The sequence below is a fragment of the Vulpes vulpes genome, chromosome 6, assembly GCF_048418805.1.
Source record: "Vulpes vulpes isolate BD-2025 chromosome 6, VulVul3, whole genome shotgun sequence".
Lineage (NCBI taxonomy): Eukaryota > Metazoa > Chordata > Mammalia > Carnivora > Canidae > Vulpes > Vulpes vulpes.
The window spans coordinates 49,942,665-49,956,047 of NC_132785.1; the positions used below are offsets into that span (position 1 = coordinate 49,942,665).

At 38.3% G+C, this 13,383-nt stretch overlaps 1 protein-coding gene across 4 annotated transcripts in view; it reads left to right on the top strand.

The window, feature by feature from the left end:
* PCCA (propionyl-CoA carboxylase subunit alpha) overlaps nt 1-13,383 on the top strand; it is a 391,732-nt gene that overhangs the window by 48,634 nt on the left and 329,715 nt on the right. The gene's annotated exons all lie outside the window — the stretch shown is intronic.

The following is a 13,383-nucleotide window of genomic DNA, read 5'->3' on the forward strand; positions in this document are numbered from 1 at the left end:
GAGAAAGATCCAGAGCAGGAAAGGGAACCTGGAACAAGTAACAAGATGTCTGGTTCAGAAACCTCATTGTGATCATCCAGCTGGGTGATTCCTCCATGCTGAGTGTCTGTCAGGGGAATGGTTGGTGAACTGGAGTGCCATGTCTTGAAATTTTTTATTTGTCAAAAAAGAATGAGGTATATCTCTAGATTTTGACAGAACATCTCTAAGACATTAGAGGGTGAAAAAGAACAAGTAAAATGGCACTAGAATAATACTGTTGATGTTTAAAAAAACTCCATGTGAAAAGATTTTATAATGTTGTAGGTCACATACATTACATAAAAGCATAGACTTGGTGAGGGGCGGTGGTGCTCTGCAGTGGCAGTATTGGTAATTGCTTTTAAGGTGGGAAGTTGGAGTTCTTTAAGGGAGTGAGGAGCAGTGGTTATCATTATTGCTTAAACTCTTTATTTATTTTTTAAAATTTATTTATTCATGAGAGACAGAGAGAGGCAGAGACGCAGGCTGAGGGAGAAGCAGGCTCCATGCAAGGAGCCTGACGTAGGACCCAATCCTGGATCCTGGGATCATGCCCTGAGCCGAAGGCAGACACTCAACTGCTGAGCCACCCAGGCGTCCCAAACTCTTTGTTTTAAAAATTGAAGTAGTATATTCACATGTTACTTGGGTGATTAAAGGAAAATAAAACTTTAATAACATCTAGATGATTCATTTTTATAGTGTTGTCAATTAGTGGCACATGTTGAGCAATGGTACTGATGATGGGGCTCCAGTAATTTTTGAGATCTCATGACTTTGTTGACTATCTGTATTTTAAATGACTAGAACTGACATGTAGCTATTCATATGCTCTGGAAATACTTTTTAAAAATACCCTGAATGGGGCATCTGGGTGGCTCAGTCAGTTGGATGTTGAACTCTTGATTTTGGCTTAGGTCATGAGTCCATCTTAGGGACTTCTGGTCAGGTTTATGAGGTACCCATGCTCACATGTTTTAGGTGTTTCTCTGTGGTGGGGCAATCTCTTTGAAAAGCTGTGTCAATCTGCAATTAGAAAGATATATCGATTACCTTGTGTGTGTACCGAGCTTTCCCAAAAGTTATAGAGAAAAGAAAATGTCCTGCATTTCCAAGCATTACAGTTACGCCACATGAAAGACTAGTCTTCAGTTTTTCTTTCTTACTTGACATTTGCCCTTCAACGGAGGGAAGCCAGGCTTCTATTTATTGTTCTTCTGAATTGGTCCTCAAGGTCACCAGAGATTTGATATTTTAGATTCTGTAGCTACTTCTGAATCTTCATCTTAGTTGGTCTGCCTGAGGCATGCAGCACTGATGACTCTCCCACCATTTTGATGACTTTCTTCTCCCTCACCATCCTCTGGTCTCTAAGGGCTCTGTGCATCTGCTGCTGGAGTGCCATTCTGAAGTGCTTTCTGTCGCCAGAGTCCTCTTTGTCAGGTTAATTCCAACTCTTTCTTTACTGGCTGCAGTTATTAATCAAACATTTATAGTATGTGTCACTGTGCTATGTGCCAGAAATTCCTCACCTAGCAGAACTCACAGCAGAGTGTATTAAAAAAATGAATATGAAACTTGCTGATTTTTTTTAACAGTGTTATTGAGGTACACTTAGCATATCATAAAGCTTACCCATTTTAAGGGTATAGTTCAGTGAGTCATACCAGTTGCTGGGCATTTGGGTTGCTTCTAGTTTTTAATTAGTATGAATAATGCTGTTATGAATATGTGTCTGCATGTTTTTGAGTGAACATGTATTACCCTTTCTTTTGCTTGTATACTTAGGATTGGAATTGCTGGGTCATTTGGTAACTATACTTAAACTTTTCGGTGTTACTAGACTGTTTTCCAAGGCAGCTGCATCATTTTACATTCCTATTAGTAGCCTATGAGGGTTCAAATCTCTCTTCATTCATGCCAGTGCTATGCCAGTCCTCCTAGTCAGTGGGAATTGGTATTGCATTGTGATTAACAATGTTTTTTGAAGAGCAAAAACTTTAACTTTTGATGAACTCTAGTTTCTCGGATTTCTTTTTTTATGGATCAGTCTGCATCTGTAGAGTATGTCACTTGAATTTCTTTGCCCTGTGTTTCTGCTTAGCTCTTTGAAGATATCTAGAAGATCAGATTGCTTATCCCATCTTTACTTCCCTGCCTTGCCTCAGTTTTGATAGTGCTCACATTGTTCTAGGGCTGGGGCAGTGGTTGGGCGCGCATGTTCCCTAGTTCTACTTATGTTCTTCCTGGCCCGAGCACTTTCAGGACTAGGGTGATCATAGCTTCCCACTCTTGCTAGTCCCTTGAAAACCTTCTTCTTCTTTTTTTTTTTTTTTCCTTGAAAACCTTCTGTTGGGTTTCCTAGCCCCACTCACATGTGTTATTTTCAGATAAACATGTTTGATCATGTCACTTTATTCTTGGAGAATCCTGACCTAATTTGGACTGAAAGCATTTCTGAGATGGGGGTTGGAAAATGATGGCCTGTGAGCTAAATTGGCCCACCACATAGTTTTTGTAAATAAACCTTTATTGAAACACAGCCATGCCCATTTGATTTTGTATTGTGTATGGCTGCTTTTGTGCTACAAAAGCAGATTTGAGGGGTTTGATGGAGTCTGTGCTCTACAAAACCTAAAATATTTACTCTGTGGTTCTTCACAGAAAAAGTTTGTTGACCCTGGTTCTTTTGCATTTAAGGTGGCTCGCAGAATCCACAGGAGGGCCAGAAGATAGACAACCCAGTCAGGTGAAATGAGTCTGTTAGAGAACAGATCCATCTTCCACTACTGACCATTCTTGCCAGTTGTGATGTTCTGGGATAGAATCAAAAGTTTCTCTAAAGCTGTCCTAGAAGAACTGACTCTTTTACTTCTGTGCCTGGTATGATATGTAATCTGCTTGCTGGGGTACCACTTCATATTACTCTTATTTCTTTGGGTGTGCCTGATTGGTGGAACTGGGATCGTGTACACACCCCCTAATTGCAAGGAAGTCTGGGAAATCTTCTTTTTGTTTATTTTGTTTTTTAAGGATTTTATTTCTAAGTAATGTCAACACCTAGTGTGAGGCTCAAACTCAAAATCCTGAGATCAAGAGTTGCATGCTTTACTGACTCTGACACCCTTGGGAAATGTTCTCTTTTGCTTTTTGCCCTTGATAGAAGAGGGAAGCAAGTTAGAGAGGAGTGTTGGAATGGTCATTTAGTCAGTCTTCCTGCAGAATGAGAAGTTATCAATCACTATCAATGCTTCTTTCTTTTTAACATCCCTTGTTAAAAATTTATTCTTATTTTCTTCTCCCCCTTCCTGCTCCTAAACACAAAGAAAAAAACCCTTAAAACAGGGAAGTAACCCATGTCCTAGAAGATGGCAAGCGTGATATCTGCCACAATACTGTCAGTGCCAAAAGTAGACAACAGTCCATCCAAACAACATTTGGAGTGTCTGCATGGTGACATTGGCCGTTGGCTCAGAAGTCCCACAGGGGGATGTCATCCTTCTGTTGAGTGGCAGCAAATGAAGTGGGTTGTGTCACAGCTAAGGAACACAGGCCTGTCAAGAACTGTGTTTTACTCTAATCTTTACTGTGAAATTTTCCTTTCAGGCTAACAAGTTTGCCTCTTTCCTTTCAGGCTAGCAAGTTTGCTCTCACATTTTCATGGTGCTGCTAGAAGATAAAAGGCAGCTCCGTCAGAGATGAAGGACCGTTTATTCCTCACTAGCCATGGCAGTGGTCAGGATATCAGCATTTTTGCTCTCATTCCCCAAGTCCCAATTCCCAGAAGGTGATGTGAAGAGGATCAGATGATACCTGTATGAAATAGTTTGAGCTTAGACTTCTTCTCACATAGTGAATCTTTTATAATGGACTATTAGCATCTCTGCACTTTGCCCCAGAGTCTGACAGTATCCTTCTCTTCTCAGGCTGTTGGTTATTCAAACACTTGTGCAAATACACTTTGAGACAAAAGGCAGTTGGTGCCTTGCTCATATGATGTGCAGAAATACAAAATACTCAGGGAAAGTTTGTGCCAACTAGGATCAGGGTAAGTTTAGCATGTTTTGTAGCAAGCAACAAACTAACAAGGGCCTCTCCATCAGGGAGCAAGTAGTTCTTTAATAGTCACACTATGAGTGCTTGTTTTACTTAGTTGCCTAGCTTATATGACTAGCTGTAGACACTGCTCAAGATCAGATTTTGCCATTTGGAACACTCAGTAAGGATGCTTGGGGTGGTCCAATCCCATGGTGAACTGCCTATACCAAAAGTATGTAATTACCAGTTACTTCCCTTTCTGACTAGGAACCTCTAAGGTTGACCTGGTCGTATTCTAATGAAATCTCTACATCCAATTCACTAATCTGGTCTTCTTGTTAAGAAGAATTGAGTTGGTACTTATGGCGGTGATTGTATTTGAGATATTATTATAAGTAATAGTTACTGATACTACAAAATATGGTGTTTTAGGCACCTGGGTGGCTCAATTGGTTAAGCATCTGATTCTTTTTTTTTTTTTTTTTTAATTTTTTATTTATTTATGATAGTCACAGAGAGAGAGAGAGAGGCAGAAACACAGGCGAAGGGAGAAGCAGGCTCCATGCACCGGGAGCCTGATGTGGGATTCGATCCCGGGTCTCCAGGATCGTGCCCTGGGCCAAAGGCAGGCGCCAAACCGCTGCGCCACCCAGGGATCCCAACCATCTGATTCTTGATCTCAACTCAGGTCTTGAACTCAGGGTCTTGAGTTCAAGCCCTGCTTTGGGCTCCATGCTGAGTGTGGAGCCTACTTAAAACAAAAGCAAAATACTGTGATTTAAATAGTATGACTTTCAAATGTTCTCCCACAAAACATCTAAACATCTTTTTAATTTTAGATTAGGGATGCCAGTGTATCTAAGGATATCCAGAAATTTTGGTTATTGTTTTTGCCATCCCTTAGGGCACAGATAGGCAAACTTTGCCTATAAAAACTCAGAGTAAATATTTTAGGTGTCTGTCCCAACTACCCAACTTTGTAGTTATAGCACAAAAGATGTCATTGAGAGTAAGTAAATGAATAGGTAGCTGTGCTCTCATAATTTTTTTTTTTTTTTTTAAACAAAAGCAGACATTGGGCTGGATTTGGCTGTCACTATAATTTGTTGTCCCTTTCCCTGGGAAGTTATCTTTATTTTGCATAGTTGAACTTGGCTACTACAACATCTGTGTTCCAGATTAAGGGAAAGAACATAGCCAAAATTCAGAAAATATGCTTATGTTTAAGTTGTAGGGAATTTCCAAGTTGTACATTTCACTTTCTGATCCCAGTGACTCAAACTTAAAAGACTCTTCTTAGTCTAATAAACCTGGTCTCTACCTAGTCAGTCATATGCCATGGGAGCAGGGAAATGAAGGTTTTGGGGCACAGTAGTGGTCTGCTACCATGGTGTGATGTCTATAATTTATTTACTTTTTAAAAAGATTTTATTTATTTATTCATGAGAGACACAGAGGCAGAGAGGCAGAGATACACAGACAGAGGGAGAAGCAGTTTCCCCTCAGGGAGCCTGATTGGGTGGGACTCCATCCCTGAACTCCAGGATCACGCCCTGAGCTGAAAGCAGAGATTAACTTCTGAGCCATCCAGGTGTCCCTATAATTTATTTTAAACCCCTTCAGAACGGAGAGGCATAAATCCCTGTGTTCATTTAAACTACATTGTAGGTCCTTTCAGTTCCTCTTACTGGCAATCAGCAATCTAGGGATGGCTTTTAAAAGCATTTACAACTTTCCACATCTCAGTCAAGACTAAGTTTGTAAGTAAATGGGTTTTCTTTGGTGACATTAGTGGTTTAATATTTAGCAGTATGGATATTAGAAACTGATGCTTATTAGTGAAATTAACACTATCCAAGATACTTGGATTGGCTGAAACATTTCCAAGACCTCTCACCCTTGAATGGACATGATACAAGAATTAATAAGGCATTTACCTCTATGGATGGTGCCTTGCACTTGAGTTCCTTGTTTTTGGTATCCCACCATCAGAGAGGAGGATTTCTGGTTGCCTTTAAGGCAACTGTAAAGATCAAATCTTGCATTTGGAATTTTATTATGTCTCTCTTGGTGACTCTTTTATGCAAGCTGAGAATTTGACAAGAGTTGGGATTTTATGCAGCATGTGGAGCAAGCTGTATGCTCTTTTTAATTTTTTAAAAAAAGATTTATCAGAAAATACATGAGTAGGGGGAGGGGCAGTAGGAAAGGGAGAGAGTCTTCAAGCAGACTCCCTACTTGAGTGTTTGATCTCAGGACCTTGATGTTGTGGCCTGAGCCAAAACTGAGAGTCAGGTACCCTATGCTGTATGCTGTTTTGCTGAGAAATGTTTGCTTATTAAATGTATGTGTGGTGGACTTTGGACTGAGAGTTGCTTTTATTATAAACTTTTTAGCAACATAGATTTAACTAGTAGATAATCCTTACCCAGTTTTTCCTGTTCAGCTTTTTGGTGTCCACCATTATATCCATCTCCAGAAATAACTTGTGTATGGCCAATATGGCCTAAATTTTTTCATTATTTTCTTTTCAGATTTTGTGGTAAGAACATTCACCATGAGATCTAGCCTCTTAACAGATTATAAATGCACAATACATTATGCCTGTTTATAACTCCCCATTTCCTCCTCCCCTTATCCCTGATAACTACCATTCCAGTCTTTGATTTTATGCATTTGACTATTTCAGGTGCTTCCTGTAAGTGGAGACCTGAAGTATTTTGTCTATGTCTGTCTTATTTTACTTGGCATAATGTCCTCAAATTCATCCGTGTTGTCACATATTGCAGAATTTCCTTTTCTTAAAGACACTGAATAGTATTCAGTTGTAAGTGTATACCACACTTGGTTTATCTATTTAGCTGTCAGTGGACATTTAGATTGTTTCTAAACACATTTTAACTATTACGGATAGTTCTGCAATGAACCTGGGAGCGCTAACAGCTCTTTGAGATCCTGATTTCATTTTTTTTTTTTTCCAAATACATACCCTGAAGTAGAATTGCTAGAGCATATGGTAGTTCTTTTTTTTTTTCTTTTTTTTTTTAAAGTAAACTCTACCCTCAGCTTGGGGCTCAAACTCACAACCCCAAGATTAGAAGTCACATGCTCCACAGACTGAACCAGTGAGGCACTCCATGGTATTTTTTTTTTTTTAAAGATTTTTATTTATTTATTCATGAGAGACACACACAGAGAGGCAGAGACACAGGCAGAGGGAGAAGCAGGCTCCATGCAGGGAGCCCAACGTGGGACTCGATCCCGGGACTCCAGGATCACACCCTAGGCTGAAGGCAGGCGCTAAACCACTGAGCCATGGTAGTTTTTTAAAAAAAATTTTGAGGAACTTTGTACTGTTTGACATAGAGCCTGTGCCATTTTGTTGGCCTAAAGTTCTTCCGCAACAAGGATTTTGAAATTTATGAATGCCATCAATATCTGGTGGTCTTACTAGATTTAGATTTCTCTTGATAGTTTGCTTTCTCAGGCTCTCATTTCCAGCCCTTTTTATATTCTCATACCACCAGTGACTCTTTTGGTAATCTTATCTCTTGATTTGCACACCAAATAGAAACTGCCAAAGGCCGGAGCCTTCAATTTCTGCCAATAGATTTATGAATCTACCTGTATTTATGCCTATTCTTGGTATCTTCCGACTACTGAGAAGGAAAGACACGTTCCTGATCTTATTCCTGCTGCTTTCTCTGCAGTGGTGGCTGGAGAATGTCTATGGAGAAGGACTTTTAGGCAGCACAGCTGAGGAGTGGGTGCTTTGGGAGCTTGTCTTGGACTGCTTAACAAGCTGTCTGTCTGTCCTTCTGTCTTTACTGTTTGTCTTTCCTGTCTGATTTTCCTTTATCTTGTTTCATTTTTTTAAAGATTCATTTACTTAAGAGAGAGAAAGAGAGGGAGAGTGTGCAGAGGGAGAGAAAGAGAGGCAGGCTTCCTGCTGAGCAGAGAGAGCCAATGTGGGGCTTGATCCTAGGGCCCCCAAAATCATCACCTGAACCAAAGGCAGATGCTTAACCACCTGAGCCACGCAGGTGCCCTCTCTTTCATCTTTTTTCTTTTTAATTCCTGGCTTATATTTTTGTGTGTGTTAGAAATGAGCTCTATCCCTTTGTCCCTGTCTCCTGCTTCCCCATGTCTCCTAGCTCTGCCACTTGATTGTCAATTTGAATTGTTTCATCTCCCAGATGTTTTTAAGCTCCTTACTTTCCAGAGAGTCCTACTCAAGTGGATTTGTTCAAATTTTCCTAAGCTAAAAAAAAAATCTCACTTCAAACTTTTTCTCAGCTATATCTCTGCCTCTCCCAACCTTTACAACCAAACATATAAGTAACCCCTGTCCCACCCCTTCATACTTCTCTCTGCACCCCCTCCTCCCATTCCACGGTCTCTTTCATTGTGGTCTTGGTACATTGACATTGCTTTTGCTAAGGTTTTGCTTTCATGCTTGGTCTCTCCTCTCCCCTACTCCATCCATCCCATCGTTCCCTGATGCTTCTACCAGGGATTAGTGTTAAAAGTATATGGTTCTAGTCATGCTGGTTTTCATTCTTTTTTTGTTTACCATGTTCTTAGAAATGCCTCCCTGCCAAATAAAGACTCAGCAAACCCACTGCTTCCGGATCAGAACCCTTTACTGATAGGAAAACAGGATTTTTAAAAACTTAAATTCTTTATTTAAATTCAACTTAGTTAACATACAGTGTATTATTAATTTCAGGGGTAGAATTTAGTGATCCATTAGTTGCATATACACTCAATGCTTGTTACATCAAGTGCCCTCCTTAATGCCCATCGACCAACTATCTCTTCCCCTAACCCACCTCCCCTCCAGCAACCCTCAGTTTCTTTCCTAGAGTTTAATGTCTCTTATGGTTTGTCTCCCTCTCTATTTTCATTTTATTTTTCCTTTCCTTCCCCTATGTTCATCTGTTTTGTTTCTTAAATTCCACATATGAGTGAAATCATATGGTATTTGTCTTTCTTTGCTTAGCATAACACTCTCCTAGTTCTGTCCACATCCTTGGAAATGGCAAGATTTCAGTCTTTTTGATGACTGAGTAATATTCCATTATATATATATGTATATATATATATATTTTATATATTATATATATCCCACATCTTTATGCATTCCTCTGTCAGTGGACATCTGGGCTCTTTCCATAGTTTGGCTGTTGTGAACATTGCTGCTATAAACATTGGAGTGCATGTGGCCCTTTGAATCACTATGTTTTTAACTTTTTGAGGAATCTCCATACTGCGAAAACAGGAATTTAGAAAATAGATTGGGAGTTTTGCAACTAACAAAAACCTAATCTCTTTTCCCTGTAACGTTTAATTTGTGGTTTTACCACTCTGAAAATTATGTAAGTTGTAACAGAAGAATAATAGTAAAGTCACTAACTCTGGTATCTAAAAATCATGAATAGGGATGTCGAGGTCGTTCAGTGGTTGAGCATCTGCCCTCGGCTCAGGGAGTGATCCCGAAGTCCCAGGATTGAGTCCCACATCAGGCTCCTTGCAGAGAGCCTGCTTCTCCCCTGCCTATGTCTCTGCCTCTCTTTCTGTGTCTCTCAAGAATAAATAAGATTTTAAAAAAACAAAGAAATGCTTAAAAAAATCATGAATAAATGTGTCATGGTGCTACACATGTAGTTTTACAAAATGGAATCAAAACAAATACAATATATAATGATTTTGAAAAATCATTCTTGGGACGCCTGGGTGGTTCAGTGGTTGAGCATCTGCCTTTGGCCCAGCGTGTTATCCCAGAGTCCAAGGATCGAGTCCCACATTGGACTCCCTGCATGGAGCCTGCTTTTCCCTTTGCCTGTGTCTCTGCCTCTCTCTCTCTCTCTGTCTCTCATGAATAAATAAAATATTTAAAAAAAAAAAGAAAAAAGAAAAATCATTCTTTATCTTCTAGAAAGAAATTGCCTTTCTAGAAGGATATTCCAGAATGCTAGTCTGTTGACATTTGTGTGTAAGTCTCTTTAGACACATTGTATGGAATAGAGAGAAAGGTTCTTTTTTTTCCCCTCTGAGAAATAAGATTTTATTTCATTTTTAAAAATGATCTTTCTGGGGGCACCTGGCTGGCTCATTTGGTGGAGTGTGTGACTCTTGGTCTTAGGGTTGTGAGTTTGAACCCTATGTTGGGTATAGAGATTAGTTAAAAAAAATCTTTTAAAAATGGTTTTTTTCTTTGGGTTCTCAAATTAAGATTGACGTAGTTGGCATTCTTTTCTTTACCTTTTCAGTCTTTAAGGGTGGCTTTTGCTTGTTGATAAAGAATTGGGTTAGATTTGGTGGATACTAAAGTCTGGACAGATTGTATGAGGCATTGCTGTTCTTGGTCAATGAGCACATCTAATCTACATTCTGTCGTCTTGGCAGTATCCCACCTTGGCTGTGTTCCCATGATGTCCTAAGGAAGACTCAAGTATTCATGAACATGGTAAAGAGTGCCCACCTGACTACAAATCTTGAGTGATAAGTTTCAAAGAAAACCTCCCAGCATGAGGAAGCATCCAAAGCTGTTTGTTTTCTCTATCTTTTTAAATCTGTATTAGGTTAGAAGGTATTTAGAAGCTTTCACTCAGATCTGATCTAGTGTACTTTGTAATACTAACACGCAGTGTTTTTGACCAAGCAGAATATCTTTTCTAAACATTTATTAGGCATCTAATGGGCTAATATGAAATTTTCTATTAACTCAGTTTTAAAATTCAGACCACAATTTTTAATCTATCTATATCCAAGTATTTACAGTCATTTAAAAGAAAAATCAACGAAGGTGATTTTTTTTCTTCTGTAAGTTGAAAAACACACTTTGTTTTGTTAGATTATTATTTGGAAAATAAAAGGCTGGTTCAAGTAATTTTTTCTATTTAAATAATAAAATTTAAAATATAAAACTAAATGCTTGAGGGGGAAATTAATAATCTTTAAAAACTTATTGGAAAAGTTTCTGAAGACTACTTCATACTTAATTTTTTTTCTTTTTGAAACTTGTAGCCAGCAATATCCTAGTTAACTGATTAGTCCAGTTTAAACTTTTCCATGATTATTACATATCAAAGTATATAAAAAGGAATTTATATTTTTCAAGATTTTGAAATCCTTGAAACATAAATCCATCTAGTCAGTGTAGGCAGTGATAAGTTGCTCTTCAGAAGAGCCACCTACATGGCTTGAATGCAGTTGGTTTTGTATTAGTAACCCAGTGAAATCACCTCAGGCATTTAGTACAATAATAACAACAAAATTGAAATTTGAGTTTTCAGAGTTTTTAGAAGTATTCTTTCCAGGTTGACTCATAAGTATTTCCTTGGGGACCAAAGCAACAGAGACTTCTAGTTTTTTCTTTTAAATAGCTTTGCCACGGGATCCCTGGGTGGCGCAGCGGTTTGGCGCCTGCCTTTGGCCCAGGGCGCGATCCTGGAGACCCGGGATCGAATCCCACATCGGGCTCCCGGTGCATGGAGCCTGCTTCTCCCTCTGCCTATGTCTCTGCCTCTCTCTCTCTCTCTCTGTGACTATCATAAATAAATAAAAATTAAAAAAAAAATAGCTTTGCCACGGATTTTTGCTAGTACTGACCTTGGACTTCACTGTGGTTTTGTTGAGATGCTAGTAAAGGCACCTTAAAGAAAGATTTGTTTCTGAGAAACAGAAGAAAAGAAATCAATCATTTAGAAACAGCATGTTTTGCCTTTCTTTGTAAAGCCTTGATCTTTTGACATATAATCTATCTGTTAAAATATGTTAGACTCTGAGCTAGATTCTCTGCATGTTTATAAACAGTTTGTGATAACAGGAAACATGTCTGTTAAGATGTTGTAAAACAAAAGGATGCAAACATATATGCAGTATGGTTACAAAGTGTATTTAGAAAAAAAGATTGGAAGTAATAAAATACTATTTAATCTCTTACTTTTTGATGCATGTTTATGATAAAAAATTTGGACATATAAATGTACACACGTGTGTGTATGTATTTTTGAATTTCTTCCCATTCAACCTTCAGTTCCTTTATGTATTGCTAAGTATGATTGTAGAATTTTTAATTTGCTGTAAACTTTCACCACAAAGAGAATGATTTATCAGTGAAAGTTATTAAATCAACTGCCAGCCATGTATATCTGTGAGATAAGTTTTTAGTACATAACGTTGTGCTGGGAGTGATTTAAAAAAAAAAAAAAGAATTTAAGGCAACCTCTGCCTTGCTGGACTTTCTGATCTGGTGGAGCAAGGTGTCTAAATTGTAGTAGTCCTAATCCGTGAAGCAGTCAGAATAACTTCGCTCGGCAGGATGCAATTAAATGCCAGATTTTGTACTAAGTACTATAAGAGTTCAGATTAAAGGCGATTCATCTGAAGCTGAAGTACCTGGGAAAGACCTGGTGGTAAAAGTGAAACTTTAAGTGTATCTTTAATAGTCGTTAGTACCAGGAGGTGAATAAAATACACAGAATAAATGTGGATTTAACTTTACTTTATTCCCACCTGGCTAATGTGTCCATTTTAAAGGATTGCTCAGTGTTCAATTCCTTTCTTATAGAAAAAAAGCACAGCCACAATTATAATGACAAAATTGCTAGTAATAGGGACCCAACTGGGAAGAGCACAGTAGAGGAGGAGCAACTTGAGGTTAAGGGGGGGAAGCAAGGCAGAAATAACCACAAGGAGAGCCTTGCTTTGAACATGGAAATATTTAGGATCCCTTTGCAGGATTGACTGCTTTTTCCTTGCAGGGGCATTATCATTAAAGAGATTACAGAGTGTATATATTTGAGTATTTTCTCTTAAGATACTGATGTGTAAATCTCTTGGGCACAATATAATTTTTTACTTATTGGAAAATATTGAATTGATTAAGAGAACTCTGAACTTTCTAAAAGATGACTTAATTGGTTTCATTTTTTTGTAGATTTCATTTAAAACAATGTGCTTCTTAAAAATTCATGGGTGAAGAGTAGAACTTAGCAATACTCAAAAGTGTTTTCTATCTTAGACTTTTGGGGAGGTAGGGTCATAAATATCCAGGTAGATGTAGGTGCTCTAGTTTTTATGTCTGCCTTGTAAAATAAGTTTAAACACAGTAGAAGTTCCTTAAGCTGGAAAATTTAGGGAAGGCCATTTCAAAGATATATGAATTCCCTTATCATTTTAAAAGAATAGATTTTTGTTTTTTTAGAAATAAGTTATTCTTTTCAGTAGTGAAAGACTTACCTCAATTGAGCAAAAAGTAGATTTAGAATGGAAAATGAGTAGTCTTAAAAATGGAGCATATATTTCTAAGTTTTGAGT